The sequence below is a fragment of the Crocodylus porosus genome, unplaced genomic scaffold (genome assembly GCF_001723895.1).
Source record: "Crocodylus porosus isolate Cpor-Errol unplaced genomic scaffold, CroPor_comp1, whole genome shotgun sequence".
NCBI lineage: Eukaryota > Metazoa > Chordata > Crocodylia > Crocodylidae > Crocodylus > Crocodylus porosus.
In genome coordinates, this window is record NW_017728886.1 from 41,024,813 (window position 1) to 41,031,089 (window position 6,277).

At 47.0% G+C, this 6,277-nt stretch overlaps 1 long non-coding RNA gene across 1 annotated transcript in view; it reads right to left on the reverse strand.

Moving 5' to 3' along the window:
* Positions 1 to 994: 994 nt before the first annotated feature.
* Positions 995 to 6,277, reverse strand: part of LOC109308600 — an 11,663-nt gene continuing 6,380 nt past the window's right edge. Inside the window, exon 3 of the long non-coding RNA XR_002100649.1 lies at positions 995 to 1,229. This is a non-coding gene — a long non-coding RNA (uncharacterized LOC109308600). The remainder of the gene's footprint in view (positions 1,230 to 6,277) is intronic.

Sequence of the window (6,277 nt, forward strand, 5' to 3'; positions counted from 1 at the left end):
AGAATGTGCTGAAAGTTTGGGCACTTGATATGAGTTGCCTAATTCAGATGCCAAGACAACTTGGACTGGGAGGTAACATTTATGAATGAGACAGAATACCACAAGTTCTGAGAGACCTACAAGGAATGTCAGAAATATCCCATTCTGGCACATTTTGATTTTGGGGCTGTTGAGGACACCTGAGAAAGATTAGTAACAATTAAGGTGTATACAGACTTTACTGAAGAGGAGGATTTAAGACTACAGAAACAGTGCAGAATGTGGACAGGGTCTGAGACCCAGATGGGGTATGGACTAGGGCCTAAAAACCAGTGGTGTTTGTAGACAACATGCAGTCTACCATTTTGGCTGCTGCAACTACATTTGTGTTTGCACGATTGGGATTTCCTGCCACTTTAAAAGCCTTTTCAGCACTTTTAGTTGATCCTGCTTGGAGAGGTTTTATTTCCCAGCACCCTGGCTTAGCACACCCAATATCTTAAAGCATCTCAAAGACTTGTAATTGCTTTCTTTCACTACCAGGTGGTGCTATGCATTCTCTTTAACCCGTAGGTGGCACTGTTATTTTATGTTGTCATGGAGTGAGATCCCCAGGGGTGGCCATGATGCCCCTGGTGGCTCTGTGATCATGCAAGCTCTGCCCCAAGGGCACCCTTTTATCTCTCCTGCCACGACTTTTATGGAAAAATAACTCATGAGGCTGCCCACAAGCCTTCACTTAGTCCTGGTTCACTGAGCCTTACTCAAGCTCTTTGATCTGTAGGCCCTTTGCAATGCCTCTCTTCAGTCTGGTGCTGCACGAGATACCTCAGTCGTTATGGGCCAATTGCATGGCTCCAACCATCCCTTTACCATGCCCCATGCCTCGTGGGCGTTACATTGCTATTATGCTCTGTGGGGGCCTTGGCCTACTCAGAATCTGCCCATTTGATATAGCTAGGCCTTCTAGCTTAGACCCACTGTATTGAGGCACTAGCCCACAAATTTCTCTTATTACTGGGGCCCTGGCCCTTGCAGCTCATGCCCCTCTGGCACTGGGCTTTCTGCAGTCCCTGAGACAGCACCCCTCTGGTGCTGGGGTTCTACACAATTGTGTGCCTCAATGAGGTCTCCTCCTCCCCTATCAGCCTCTTCCCGGTCCACCAGTTCAAACAATAACACAAACCTAAGCCGCTGGGCTACAACATAACATTAATAATAAAGGCAGCACTCTGCCCCTTTAAGAGGACCTTAGAATAGCAGACCCCTTTATCTCTGGGCACCTTGTGAGTCCCTAGAGTCTTATTGCATTTGGGGGTAGCAAAGCAGGCAGCCAGATGCATTGGGCCACTCTCTTGTGCAGGAGCTCCTTCTCCTGGCAGTTGCCAAAGAGAGAGTGACCCCCAGCCAGCCTCAGCCCTGAGCTTATATATGCCCTGGCCTCTGACTCCTTCCAGTCATCTGACCACTTGCAGATGCCAGCTAATTACCTTATTAGCCTGTTACTCAGGCAACCTTCAGCTGTGGGGCTCTGTGTACCCTGCCAGGCTCCTTTGCTAAGCTTTTTCTGCTCTTAAGCCACAGGGGTCATATGTATTATCCTTAACCCATCCCTCCCACCGCTCAGCTGACCAGGCCTGGGTTTGATTGAGAAATGACTCTCAAAATATATTATTTTAAATATACACAGGTAAGAAAATGGCCGAGCAAGAGCAAACCCTTGGTGTGCAACAAGTAGTAGTTAATTATCCCTCGGTAAAGTTTTTGCCGCCTGTAATGTATGTGCTCTCATGTACCCACTGCCAATGCCCCCCACCTGCTGCACCTGTAGGGGTCATGGCTACCCAGCGCTGTGGCATCAGCAGAATGGTAAGTTTGCAAAGTTTTGAGTCTGAGTTTTCTACCCCTACCCTAAGTCTTCCTTGAACATTTCTCTTTTCAAACCTTCCTATTTCAAACATTCCCATTCCAGAACTATGGAAAACAGTGCAGGTGGACACCGCCTGTCAGACATGCCATTTAACATATCGACCGCCTCCCCAGTTTCATGTCTTCTTTCCTCTCCCTCTCTCTGAACAATGTAGCAAGCCGTCTTCTGACCAATGAAGGATAGAAGAAAAAGAAAAAATGGAAGTGTTTAGTTTTTGTATAGCTATTTTGTGTAGATAGAGATAGTTTTATATAGAGATGTAGAGATATTTTGTATGGATAGAAATAGCTTTAATATTTAAAATTATTAGTTATATATAATTTTCCTTACTTTAATTATTATCTATTATTTAATTTAAGTACTTCTACTTTGTCTTTTTATTTTATTTTGATAAAAAGTATTGCTTTTTCTGTTAATAAAAGTTTTGTAATTTGTGTGTGTGTGTGTGTGTGTGTGTGTGTGCATGTCCTGTTTTATTTCATAGGCAGATTGGCATGGTTAATCAGGCCTGTGTAGGATGGGTTGGCAAACCTGATGACTGCGCTTACCTCAGCCAGTGTGGGAATGCTTTGCTTGGGTGGGGCCGTTTATGGAGTCATGGCATTATTGAAAAGAGGTTTATGGAGTCATGGCATTATTGAAAAGAGTTCCAGGGTGTGCTGTTATCGGAGGCTGAATGCTTGTTTCACCTCCCACCATCCCAATGTACAGTGATCCTGGAGAGCCTGTGGGTGAAGCCAGCATTCCACTCCCCCTCCCCAGCTCCAGCCCCAGCAGCAAGCAGTCAAGAAGGCATGCATGGACCCTTATCGATTAGCAAGTCTTTCTTGTATTATAATTCATGGTTCCGTGAAGGGCGGGCTCACAGAACCTGGAACATTTTCAACCACTTCTTTTTCAGCTCATCCATCCCTGCCTCCATCCCTCCCCTTACTTCCACACCACAGCTGACCACAGGGAACCAGGTAGTGATGGTAATGGCAGAACATTCAGTTGTTTTGGTCTGTCATGATACGGCCACCCTAGAGATGGCTATGATGTCCCTAGGGCACTGTGACCATGCAAGCTTCGCCCTATGGGTGCCTACTAATCTCGCCTTTTGTTTTTCCCATTATCCCATCTCCAAAACATCATCCCCCTCCCCTGCCCAATCAATCGATCAAGCAGGAGCAAGTACAAATCAGCATTTGTTCTTTCTGTTATTTTTTCACAAGAAATTGAAATGCTATCTATTTCAATTGGGAAATCACTATACAGCTGAAATAATGTAGACATCTTTGTTTGATTAATATTGATCAATATTGATCAGTTTTACTACAATCAAGCATATAGTAGTGTTAGTGTGTGTGTGTGCACATGTGTGTGTGTCTATAGATGCGATAGGGATTTTCGCCCGCTAGAAGCAGGGTCATATTTTGGCCCCTGCCCTGGGGCAAGAGGCAGGGAGGGAGAGGCCACAGCCCAGGGGCAACAGGGGGCTGCTTAAGCCAAAGCCTGTTCAGAATGTGCATGGTTTGTGAAGGGTGAGACGCCACTTACACTTCATGGGAATGTGATAACATGATTTTTTATTGTAATCAATGTTGTATGCATTTCAGTTATTCGGTCTTCCTTGTCTTCACCCCACCATCACCCTGAACCAGAGTGGTGGCCATCTGGCCCTGGTGGCAGTGTTAGGGCCCTCCCCTTGCTCAAGTGCATTTCAGCTGTATTGGCTACCTCCTGGACAGAAGCAAGCCGAGGGGAACTACTTTTGCCTTTCTTCACTTTCCGCTTTTTAAAGCAGGAATTCAGCCAGGACGTGCTTTGACACTTGGATTTCACCATTTCATCCAGGACATTACATATCAAGACATATGACCTCTGGGACTCCGCGGCCATCTCTAACAACTTCTCCTTGTTCTTCAGAATGACATCATCTGAACGCATGGATGTGTGGAGTTTGTCCCATTAGGCCTCCTCTCATGACAGTCTGGCTTGTGTCAACTCTGCCAAAGCTTCCATTATGGTTTCTCAGCACATATCCCTGCAGTGCTCTGCTGTAGTGCAAGCTACAGTCCACGGTTGTGGGGCATGTCCCCGGCCGCCATCAGGCACAGGTGCAGTAGCTGTTAAACAAATCAAAAACGTCTTCCTTTTTCTTCCCCCAAGAGGAGGAACCTACACCCCACCATTGCCCCCCCGCACCTCACCACAGCCACACTGCAGTGGAGAAAATGCGTGCAGGCACAGAAAGAGAATCCACCATTCATACTGCCCAAAACAATGGCATAAACCCTTCACACACACACACACACACCCAAAACAGCACGGTGACCCACCACCAGCTCCACATGAATGTAACTTCCCCCCACCTCCGCCAGTTCCCAAAGTACAACTGACATGAACCGGAGCAGTGCAGTGCCTGGCAGTGACAAGAGGCACATTACAAGATACTTGCAAGTCACCTGTCACGCATCTTCTTGCATCTCGGGAACACAAAATGATAATTGAGTTCTGGGAAGAGGAACCACATTGGTTTATCCCCATTCTTCCTCCAGCTGATCTCTGTTACTCCCCGGAGTTGAGGCAGACACTGGCACTTGGATCAAGTGTAGGGTGATTTGCTGTTGTTCTTGGCAGTGCTCATCCCCTGGGAGCACGGAGCAGTCTCCATACTCCGCCAACATGCTCACTGTACAGCTCTGAGGAGGAGCTGCCTCTGTCAGCATGCTCTCCTCCTCCTCCTCCTTCTCCTCAATCCCAGTCCCGAAAGTCTCCATACCCGAAGTGTCAGCTGTATCATTGGAGAGAATGATGGACGGCTGGTCATAGAAAGGAGCAATTGTGTGACCTGCCCCAGAACAACAGTTCACAGCTTTGGCACAGTAAAATGCAGATCTTAGAGCACTGAACTTGCACCAGACCTGGGTCTAGTCATGAATGTGCCCTCAAGCCTGCATTGCTTTTGCAATGGCAACATAAACAGCTTATTCCTACTATTTTCCAGGCTGTCTATGATGCTTTGCTCTGACCAAATATTGATTAAGTCCTGCAGTTCTTCCCAGGTGCAGTTAGGTCCATGAGTGTTGGAGGTATCAGCCTCCTGCTCTGTGACCACCATACTGCTGGCCTTCACTTTCTGAGACATGGGGAAGCAGCTCATGGTCAACAGCAAGTGACTCGTGAAAGGTCCCTGGCAAAATTTGGGGGTCTGCTTTATACAAATGCCATCAAAATTCAAATGATTGTGAAGCCATTACCTGTGCTGAAAGATGAAGAAGTATACCTTTACCAACAAAAGATTTGTTGATGGGCTTGATCATGGCATACAACAGGCCATTGTCCATTGGGATGGCTGCTCAATACCCAGGAATGTTACCAAAACCGATTCACACCTGCCCTGCCTGCTTGTGTTTTGGCCTGTCACCCCCTAGTTAGTCCCACAATGATGGCCTTTTTGTTATTGCTGGATAAAATACATTTATTGCAGAAGCACAGTGTTTTTTGTAGACCTCAGTAATGTATTCAGCTGGCTGGTCCAACATTAATAGGAGAGGACTATTGCAAAATCTTCTATTTGCAACTTGTCTTGAACAACAACTTGATGCATCAGAGCATGGCTTTGCAGACGCCCAGTGCCCCAGGGCTACTTGTTAAAAAAACAGTGGTCACCTATGGAATGCAGCTAGGTAGACAGAGATCAACCCCCCACCCCCTGCTGGTGTGGGGGGGATGGTGTTGATATACTAAACATGCGACAGCTGATGACACAGAGGGGCCAAGCGGAGAATCAGGAGGAAATGTGTGAGGAATGGGAAGTGGAAAATGGAGAAAAATGCAGTGAGTGAAGGCTCCTCTGACATGGAGCATCTGGAGGACATGAGTGAGCAGGAGGAGGAGAGGATGATAGAGCAGGAAAAGGAGTGGGTTGTGGTGCTGAAATGGCAACATGATGCACTGGTGACCTCACTGAGAGTAATCAGGAACCACCAGATAAGCATTCTACCATTTGCAGTGTTAGCATGTAGTCAAGCTGTCAGAAGAATAGTGCAAAAAAGAAAATGGCCATGTACCGAGGCGTGGTGGGAAAACACAGCAGAAAGTGAAGATGCATTGGAACATGACTGGGCTGTGTTGAGAAAACTCAGGACCAGCATCTGCACATTCTGGGCCCGCAAGAGCAGCTTGGACTGGTGGGAATGAATCACGCTAATCACTTGGAATGACCAGCAGTGACTGAAGATGTTCCAAATGACCAGGTAGACATTTTACCATATCACTCAGCAAAATCCAAGCGGCCGCAAAGCTTTCTCTCATGCGTGGATGACCTCTACCTGACTCAAGAAGTCTATGGGCCAACGAGAGGCAAAGCGCTGCTCGACCTGG